Source organism: Sinohyriopsis cumingii, chromosome 9 (genome assembly GCF_028554795.1).
Source record: "Sinohyriopsis cumingii isolate HCF-2022 chromosome 9, ASM2855479v2, whole genome shotgun sequence".
NCBI classification, from domain to species: domain Eukaryota; kingdom Metazoa; phylum Mollusca; class Bivalvia; order Unionida; family Unionidae; genus Sinohyriopsis; species Sinohyriopsis cumingii.
This window is the reverse complement of record NC_142969.1, coordinates 77485937-77496591: the sequence shown is the minus strand read 5'-3', so window position 1 is coordinate 77496591 and position 10655 is coordinate 77485937.

Here is a 10655-nt window from a genome sequence, read left to right as displayed (position 1 = left end):
GTTGCGGGCAGAGTATGATGTGCACGTGGGCGCTTTTGGAAGATTTCGAAGAAATTTTCAAAAAACTGATGAATCCATAGATAAATTCTTTGGCACTCCACAGGCTGTTGACATAAAACTCGTTGATATCAAAACTAACCTAGACACAACTAAAAAAACATTAGAAGATGTCGTGCGTGGAATTCCTGATATCGTTAACAAAATTAGTCTGATTAAAATTCCAGCAGGAATAACTCCCGGGTATATTACCAATATCGTATAAACAGTGTCATCTGGATTTGCAACATGGTCACAGCAAAATAAAACTATCAAATATACCGCAACAGTCACTGGCGTGTACAGGCTGTCTGTGTTCAGTGCTGCAAAATTCGAGATTTTTACAACGTACCCATGGCGTCATTCCACCGACAAGTTTTCTGGAGTTGTGTCTATCATATTAAATAGCGGAAACGAAGAAGTATTTATTCTGGAAGCAGCTGATAAGAAATTAACCGCAACATCTTTCTGGTGGTGTCTAGAATTTGTAGCTGAAACACTTCAATTGTTTACTGCATAAAATATACTGAGTACCTCAGGCGTGTACAGGTACAATCAAGCACGTGAATGGCAAACGAACTTAAAAAATTGAGTCGAACAATATACCGTAAAAATAAAGAATTATCGACGACGACTAGTTATCGTTGACATAATCGTTTATTCAGTATCCGCTCTTGTTGTTGTATCCACAGGCGTATTATTATCAACAATAACAATAATGGTGCCAGTATCCGTAACAATCTGTATTTCAGCTACAACATCAATTGCAGGTATGCTCAATATCATTGCAAAAAAGATAAGTACTTGTACGAATAAAAAAATTATCCGATTACATGATAAAGTTGCACACGGCGACGGTAGCATACTCGAAGTTATCTTCGTTGTTATCGACGGGTCTTAATGATGGAATTATATCTGATTTTGAGTTTACAGAAATGATTAGCGTATACAACTGTGCTGGTATTAAAGGTACAAATATTAATAATGACATCATTAGAGCTACTTCAGCAGAACGTGACAAACACAACTCCGCTGAAAACAGCGATGATCTCAGTAAGTTCTATTAATCCTGAATTTAACGTCAGTTTTCCAACTACAATTCCAGTAAAAGAAATTGCACTAGCGCAATTACAAGTATATCACAGTTGGCCAAATATCAGATCGAAATTATTTAATGGTACACCAGCAAATAATTCGCTTGTTTTTGCTGATAAAAATAAAGATGATGGAACACCTGACTGGAACGTTGTTGGAATACCAACTGGCAGTTATGAGATTGAAGAGATCAATGAAGAATTTGCGCGTAGAATAAAATCAATAACGGAAAAAGAAGCAAAAATATCAATTAAAGTTCATGAGCCGACGCTATCTTCTACGGTTGAGATACATTCTCCTGATTACACCGTTGATATTTATCAATCATCGATAAGATCAGTACTAGGTTGGCCTGAAATCCCGCCAGAATAGCATGGACCACCAGAACCACGTCGGGGTGATTTTATAGTAAATGAAAAGAAATTTATGACAACTCCAGGATATCGAGGTAAATACCCGTGGGGAAGTACTGGAATTTCTTCTTTTACTACTGCTCATGATGGTGAGCAGATTCCTAAAATAACAAGAGATTTGTATACCCTTGATGATAAAATGAATCCAATCATCAATGAAGGATTTATTCAGTCATATCTCGATCCTGTTAATTCTGAATTTAGACAATCAATCAACAAACTACGAAATTTCTTTTCTGACATCACAGAATACTACAGTGATGATTTGAAACAGCAAATCGTTGAGACGATAAAACATCTAAATCAGGTTATATCAGATCTTAGATACACCAGTAAAACTATCATTTGGAATATATATCTTACCTCGATGATGATGATGATGATGATAATATAGAACTACGTGTAATTAAACAGTTGTATCTCAATGATTACAAAATAACCGAACAACAATTACCAACTTTTATAATACCAGGATTTAATGCTGACAAACTAGTAAAATCACTGAACGATCTTATCAGCGAAAACTTTCGAATCATGGAGAAAAATAGCACCACCTCTGCTTGTTCGCAGACATGACAACGATCCATACATCGGTGGCAGACATGTTTCACCGGGAGTAGTTAATATAACATCGACAATCGCAGTTAATCTCGTTTGTGATGTGATCGATGGTAGCTATCAAATAGATCTTGGAAAATCAAATAAGGCTCAACAACGATACATTTTATACATGTTCACAACACAAGTACCCCCTGGAGATTTGATCGTGCAAGTACCAACCAATCCTGTTTATCTGTGGTGTCATAATAATATGTTAACACGAATAAATTTTAAACTAACTGACCACCTTGGACACTTAATAGACCTGAGGGGAGAAGAATTGATAGTGAATCTGTATGTGAAATCTTAATGATTTTCAGAAATATTTTATTTATTCTGAAATAATTATTATAATCTAAAATATTTTATTCAGAAATATTTTATTTATTCAGAAATTGATGGGGTAAATGATACTTAAAATCATGTAAATCAATCAGTTTGTTAGTTCTGATGGGGTGGTTGGTACTTAAATCGATCAAATAAAAAATATTTCAGAATAAATAAATATATATATTTCTGAATAAATAAAAAATATTTTAGAATAAATAAATATATATATTTAAGAATAAATAAATATATATATTTCAGAATAAAAAATGTATATATTTCAGAATAAATAAATATAAATAAATATCAGAATAAATAAAAAATATCAGAATAAATAAATTTTAACAAAAATAAACAGTAGCATGTACACCCCCCAGGAGAAATTCCCGGGGTTACTAAAACGCACCCACGCTACGGTTTCATAGTGTGAGATGTACATGGGCTGCTGTTGCCCCCATTTTTATATAGGAAAAACCGTACCATAGGTACCATCGACATATGTGCGTCAGGAGATTCGAACTGGAGACCCCCAGAATGAGAGTCAGCTGTGCTACCATTTGCGCTACAGTTCCTAATCTGATTATATACGCTTTAAAAGTTATTATATAGCTAACCATCACTGAAGAAATCTCTATCTCTACTTAATATATAAGTATAACTAATTTTTCAGTTCTGCACATAGATATAATGTATTTCTGCTTAATAAATCAGATTTAGAAAGTTAGTTATTTTTCAGGATAACATATGTACCTGAAGAATGTTCTTTCTAACTGCCACACTGTATACATCGTAGCGAACTAGGAAAACTGATAATAAAAAAAAATATATTGTTTGTGCTAAATACAGTCACTCTGATATAAAATAGGGAAGATAATTGATTCTATTCCTGTGAAAACTTCTCAGTTCTGAATACAGGTAAAACGTATCAATTAGAGTTAAAAAGTTTGTTATTTTTCGGGATAACATATATACCGGAAGAACGTTCTGGCTAACTGTCACACTGTAGACATCGTAGCGAACCGAACGATTCGGCCACTTGTTATTATCGCAGCACTATAACACGAGTATCGATAAATAGACCAAATTGCAACACTGCAAACATCGTAGTGAACTAGGTCAATATATTGTTTGTGCTAAATACAGTCACTGATATAAGGGAGGTTCCTGTAATAACTGATATTCTTCTCGTTAGCCAGCTCTAGACAGATCAAAATTAAATAAGTGCGGTTTACATCCAAATAACTCCCATGTACATTGAAATTGATATACATGAATACATCACAAATTTAAAACAGACGTACTGTCCATTTCATTTAAACTGGAGCGTATAACAATTTTCCGCTTGCGATCGTAAAAAGGTCAAAGGGAAGTAACTCAATTACATGGGTATGCTCAACGGAGTTATCCCCCTTCCTCGGGTAAGTAGTCTGCTCATACACTATAGACCCAAATGTTAAATAAATAGTTAATAAATATAATTCAAGGTAATTTGATGATTTATCTCCATCACTGACTTTTACACAATTGCGGCAGTGTTATCTGTATTTAACACCAATGGAATAGAAGAGAACGAAATCCAGTTTCCAAACCAGTATGAAAATGATGATTTTGTTCTCTTATCTGTAACATGTTGGACTGAACGCTGGTGAATACCGAAATATTTGCCAGCCACGTTCATTGACTGAAATATCTTGTCGCTGGTCTCTACATTGACAGATTTAATCGCTCTTTTTCCAATACTCTTGAACCGACCAGTCCCTCCCCGTGCAGAGTTCTCGCTTTGTGTAATAGCCTGAAGGTTGTGCAGGAAATTGTTCTGAGGATCTCCGTTAATATGATCGATCACAAGACCGTCTTTAATCATCCCAAAGAAACATTCAAATGCGAAATGATGACAAAGATACATTTTATTCCCAGCGTTGAACCTTAGATAACCGGTATTATTAACAGTACCAACTGGTCTTTTCAACCGACAGTGTCTGATCACACCATTACGATTTGATTCGTAATTCTTGATGATAGGATGCTTCACAAACTCACTCGTATTTTTCTCCATTTATATAATAATATTATTTGTTTAAATCATAATTTGTCTGAAAACTTAGATAGTCCTCTATGGATTTTATAGATCTGTCACTGTCATTATTTTTTTTATCATAATATCCTTTAAGTTCTCTGTATCGCTTACCACCACAGCGAGCACATAATTGTGTTTTTCCTCGCACTCCAGCACCACATCGCAGGCACGGTATTGGTCCTAAACTACCGTTACAAACAGATTGTGAATGCTGTCCACAGAATTCATTTTTACAGGATTTATTACAGCGAGTAAATGAGCCGATCATCAACCATTTACATTGAGACATTATATATAATATTTTTCATTTAAATACTTGTTTGAAATATAATATGAGCGAGTTCGATAGATTATCCCGAATCAAGCCCTGGAGCATGGATAAATTTAATCTCGACAGAATATCTCCTGACCTACCGATGCGAGATCTGGTTGATCTGAAAAATAAAAGCTTGATTAATAAAATTCACGGCGCCAAGAAAGAATTTCACACAGATGGTGCATCTCATGTATGGTCAACGTTCAAGATTATATGCGACGATGTCATCGATGCTACGATGAATGACAAACGAGCAGCAACTATCATTAACTACATTGATAATCGCAAATATCTTTTCAGAATAAAATTTGTCGTGCTAACATAAACAGGTAATTGGATTATCCGTGACAAATATGGTCCTGTACACAAGGGTGAAAAAACTGTCGTACTAAGTAAAGATTCTAAACCAGGTCTACTGACTGGCATTGACAAACCATATAATGAGCGAGCGTATCCTGTGACCGCGGTTATTTATGGAACCTTTATGATAAATGAAAAACCCAGCGTTGATAAACTGGCGCCGATGAAATTTTCAAAAATGAGCTGTGTGGCTGAGCGAGTAACAGAACATTTTACCGTTTCTACTCATGGAAACGGCTTAACAGATAAAAGACATAAAATAATAAACACGTGGGGAGAAATGGTTAAAGATACCGGGGCGTCAATCAAAGATGTGGCTGAACGGGGGGAAAAAAACTAAAGTTCCCAATAACCGTAGCGACGATAACAGGAGAAATATTGTTTGAATCAAAATATAAATCAAGGTGCTTCGATCGAAATTATTTATCGTAATGCACACGCATGGACTAGCGCAGTAACAGTGTTTCCACGAAATCGAACTGTTAAAATTTACCGCGGAGACATGTTTGATTTTAATAACGAAATAAGTAAAGACAATCCTGTGTCAGTATGGTTATTTCAGAGTTCATGCATAGAAGAAAAAAATAAATTTGATCAGTTTGTATGACCTAATGGCATTATTTATAGAGAAGGTTCTCTCCACGGAAAAATTAAAAATCTTGTACTACAATATACTGATGATACTGACGAACTATTTAGCAATTGTTTTACTGTTCCGTCAGTTGCGGCTCATTTTGCCAGAAAGAAAAATTCGTGGAAGCCAACTAGATTTCATTTTCTCAATGACATAATATTCAGTTGTGTTGAATACGGACACGGTGGATTATGGAATACTAAATACGATCACAGAGATGTTATTTCCGTTGATATGGTCGCGTGTCATCCCGGAAGTTTTCTCGGGTACGGAGATTGTTCTGTGTTCTTTGAGTGATTCGGTCATCCGACGCACGAGATGACACGAGTATCAATAAATGGACCATTACCGGATTTTGATCTGACTGGATTCGCTTGTATCGAATCATTCGAGTTTGCTATGGGACTTCATCCAATTTGTTATGTTTGGTTTGGAAAACATTTTTCAGAAAAAATGTGGGAACCAATAGAACTGTTACGGTATATGCTTAATTGTGCGATGTTAACACAGTTGATTGTAAGTGAAGCAATTATATCATATCGGAAACAAACCGAAGTTTGGTTACCACAACAAAAACAGTATTCTGATGATGAAAATCCGGATAAATCAGATTACGAGAATAAAATTACGAAAGATCTTGGCAGAAAAATAATTGGCAAGTTCACTCAAGGAGGATCATACGATCATAAACGACATTGTGCAAGATTGATCATGGATGATGCTGAGTTAAATTTTATAATCGCTGATACAACGAAGAAAAACACGTTTATAAGTCGAGAAATAGCTTTCTTGTGAAATGGAACTAAACTAGGTACAATCGTGAGCTACATGGACGGTGAGTCACCTCAGTATACTCATATAAGATCATTGATGCTCGCATATGTTTCGATAAATCTATTATCGCTGATGAATAAAATTTCAAAATTTGCTGTCAGAGTTGCCACGGACTTGTTTTATATCAATAAAAAATATTCAGGATTGTAAGAACAACTACATATCGATACTTGTGCACAGTGGGGTTCGTGGAGAATAAAAAAAGAAAACATACTCGATTATTCCGAATCCGCTGATGTTACGATCAAGGATATTTATTGTAAAAAATATCAAACACTGAAAAATTCTTCTGCACTATCGGTGTACGATCCAATAACCAGAAATAAAACAGTTTATCTGAACAGACCGGGAGGGTCTGGTAAGACGACTCGAGCATTTGAATTATTTCAGAACTCAGATATGATCGTTTTAACTCCTACACATAGACTCGCGCGAGAGATGAAACAACGAGGGGTACAATCGTGTACTTATCACAGCTTCTTTCGATGGAAGGGTGACGCATGGACTTTCTTCGAGGATGGGTGAGAAATATATTCCTCGGAATATCGTTTGGGATGAAATATGTACAGTACCGTTAGAAACATTAAAAACATTTTTTGGTTGGCTATTAACAAGAAATACTGCTTTGATAATGTGTGGCAATGACGGTCAACCACCACCTTTTGTTGGACCATCTTCACATAATTGATGATCATAGAGCACTTGATCCAGAATTAAGGGAGTTTAAAAAATTAATCAGACTACAGTCGAATAAAATTCAATGTCAAGTAATGCGTGAAGTGATTTCAGAAACACCCATGAACGACTTTTTACACGCGTGGAGACCAAATGATCTGATAGTTGCAAGCAGAAAGATAGTCAGAGACACACTTCAGCAGCGGTTGTTTCAGTTACAACGAGAAAAGTTTCCAATGCTGCCAGTTCCGTTATGTTATCGACCAGCAGATACATGGCGACAAAATATTGACGTTGATATACCAGGACAGATCGAGAAACAGAATTTAGTGTTGAATGATATTGTCGCAGTTGGTGTCAATGTTGTTGAAGATGCACTAAAAACAAATAAATCCCCGTGGACGCTAGGATACGCAATGATGATTCACTCATCTCAGGGATTAACTATTTCTGATACAGTTGTTTGGATCGTCAATGATCGTATCGAGTGGTCAAACTTAGTTTATCTCGCTGTATCTTGGGTCAGAAGAATATCTCAGCTACGAAGGATCATCATGAACGAGTCAGTGATCATTGATGATGATGTTGATGGTGATATAACAAGATAAAAATTAGCTGGTTATAAACAGTGTGATAAAAAAAATAAACGTGATTTTGATCTTGACGTTGAATTTATTAATACGCTGAAACAGCAGCAGAATAATCACTGTGCGAGTTGTAATTGCATAATGTTATGGCGGTATCTGAAACATGATCCAAGACAATTTACCGTAGATAGGAAAGATAACCATCTTGGCCATACACGAGAAACACGATGTTGACCTGTCTTGAGTGTAATCGACTTAGGGGTGCTAGTTAAGTGATTGCGGTGGTAATTGAGTGTCCTCGGGAATTATTTGTAGTTGTTCATGTACAAATCCACGTTGAGGAGCAGTTGAATCTAGTCTGTAGATTGCTGGTCTGCCAGTGGATCTTGTCACGGTGGATATCTTGTGTGTCGTAATACTCCAAATAGGATCAGTCGCTCTTTTTTTGCCACCTTCAAGTTCACCTCGTTCATATAAATATCTTACGGTCACATTACCTAATACTGGCTGTGTTGAAAAATCATGTCTTTGTACGGGTATGTTTTTTTTGGTAATTGCATTAATAGGTTTCATGTTGGTCATTTGAGTAATCTCATTATTTAATGCGGCTATCACACTTGGTAATCTTGCCACCCATTCGGGAGATCTTTTATCTTGAATGAATTCCTTCGCGTGTTGATATCCAAATAACCGCTCAGCAAGTGTTCAATTAAATCGTTCAACAATTGCCTGATCACGATGAATTGCAGTGTGTCCTCGTCTGATGGTGACGTTATGTTGTTTCATCAACGATGATACTGGACCAAGAAATTCTTTGCCAGGATCAACCTGTAGCAGCTGTGGCCATCGTAGAGGTCCTCGTTGATAAATTCGTTCAAATGCATCGGCTACTTCAGATGCTGTTTTAGTCGTTAATGGTTCCGCATCTTTATAACTACTTGCAACGTCAATGACAGTTAACGCATATTTGTATGTTTTTCTACGTACAGTATCATGTGGTAAAAACAGAATATCTGCTTGATGAACTTCTTTAGGAACACTAACATCGAAATACGCGTACTGAATTTTTTGTTTCGGTGATGGTAGGTAAATTTGCCATATTGCTTGTTTGGATAACCACGCTTTAGCAGTAGATTGCTTGACTTTTGCTGCATCATCGAGTTTACTAATTGCTGCTTTACCCCTCCAATATCCCCTTGGACTATAATAAATTGATTCCATTTATAATTAATTACCAGCCCCTAATACGAGTTTACCTTTCATCGCAGATTTTACTAACCAATTAGCTAATGATTCTTTGATATTTTTATTTTTTATTGAATCTAGTGAATGAATCAACTTCACATCTGCAATATGCCTATGTTGTAGATCTTTATTTTTATAAGCCACATCATGAACATGACATGCTTTATCAATATCATTTATGGGATACTCACCTGGTTTTGTTTGATCCTGATTGTCAAGCCTGATATCAAGTCGGGTACCAGGACCACAATAATTATATCCTGGTAGATGTTTTTCTCCAGGGTATTTAGCCCATGGGGTTCCTGGGAAAGTTGACATTAATTTAGCAATATCACCACCATCTTTTGTGGGTAAAAACAAAAACTTTTTTCTGTTACATACTGCACACTTTCCACCATCTGCTATTCTCGCATTTTTTGTTGTAACCGTAGATGATCATTAGTTGGAGTCTTAACTTTGTAATGTAAACAATATAGATTCATATTATTTATATATGGATATAATTGATTTCTCAGTGACACGAAAACAAGAGCCAATTAAACACCATCCTGCGTTGCCAAATTTGATCAGAATGATAATAATAGGTCCTTCTGGATCGGGTAAGACGCAATTATTACTTAATCTGATAATGAGATGGTTAAAGTGGGATAAATTGTATTTGGTAGCACCATCAGTTGATGATCAACGATGTTATGATGTACTTAAAGATTTCAATGAAAATGCAAGATTGCTGAACGAAGATAAGGATGTTATAGAGTTTATAACCAATATTGATGAAGTGCCGAGCGTTGATGTTTTAGACGGATTTATTAATAATTTAGTTGTATACGACGATGTGATGCTGGACAAACAATCAAACCCTGCCAGAATTTTTTCACGTGGCAGACATAAAAATACTGATGTGATTTATGTTACTCAGCAATACACACAAATACCAAAGTAATCAGAGATAACTGTAATATTTTAGTTATGTTTAATGGAGTTGATACACACATGTTGCAAAATATTCATCAAACTTGGTGTAGCGGTGACATGGATATAATTAAATTCAGAAATTTCTTTTCACAAGCACAATCAACCCAGCACGGGTTTATAACAATAAATTTACATGATCCTAGAACAAGATATCATATTGGACTCGATAAAATTTTTGGATAAATTGATTATAACAATAAATTTACATGATCCTAGAACAAGATATCATACTGGACTTGTTACAGTTTTTGGATAAATTGATAGCAGCAGAGGGGGCGGGGACCTCTGGTATGTAAACACAACTCTCGGTCAAGTTTGTAGTGACCTTATTTTTTTATTATTTCGGAAGAAGCTTATACTTTAAGCAAATTAGGTTTCAGACAAGTGGTCTGTTCACCCCCTCTGTTGCTGATTTTCATAAAAGAGTACAAAATCTGATGACCTTTATATAGAGTGAGAAGCAATAATAGTACAAGATGAA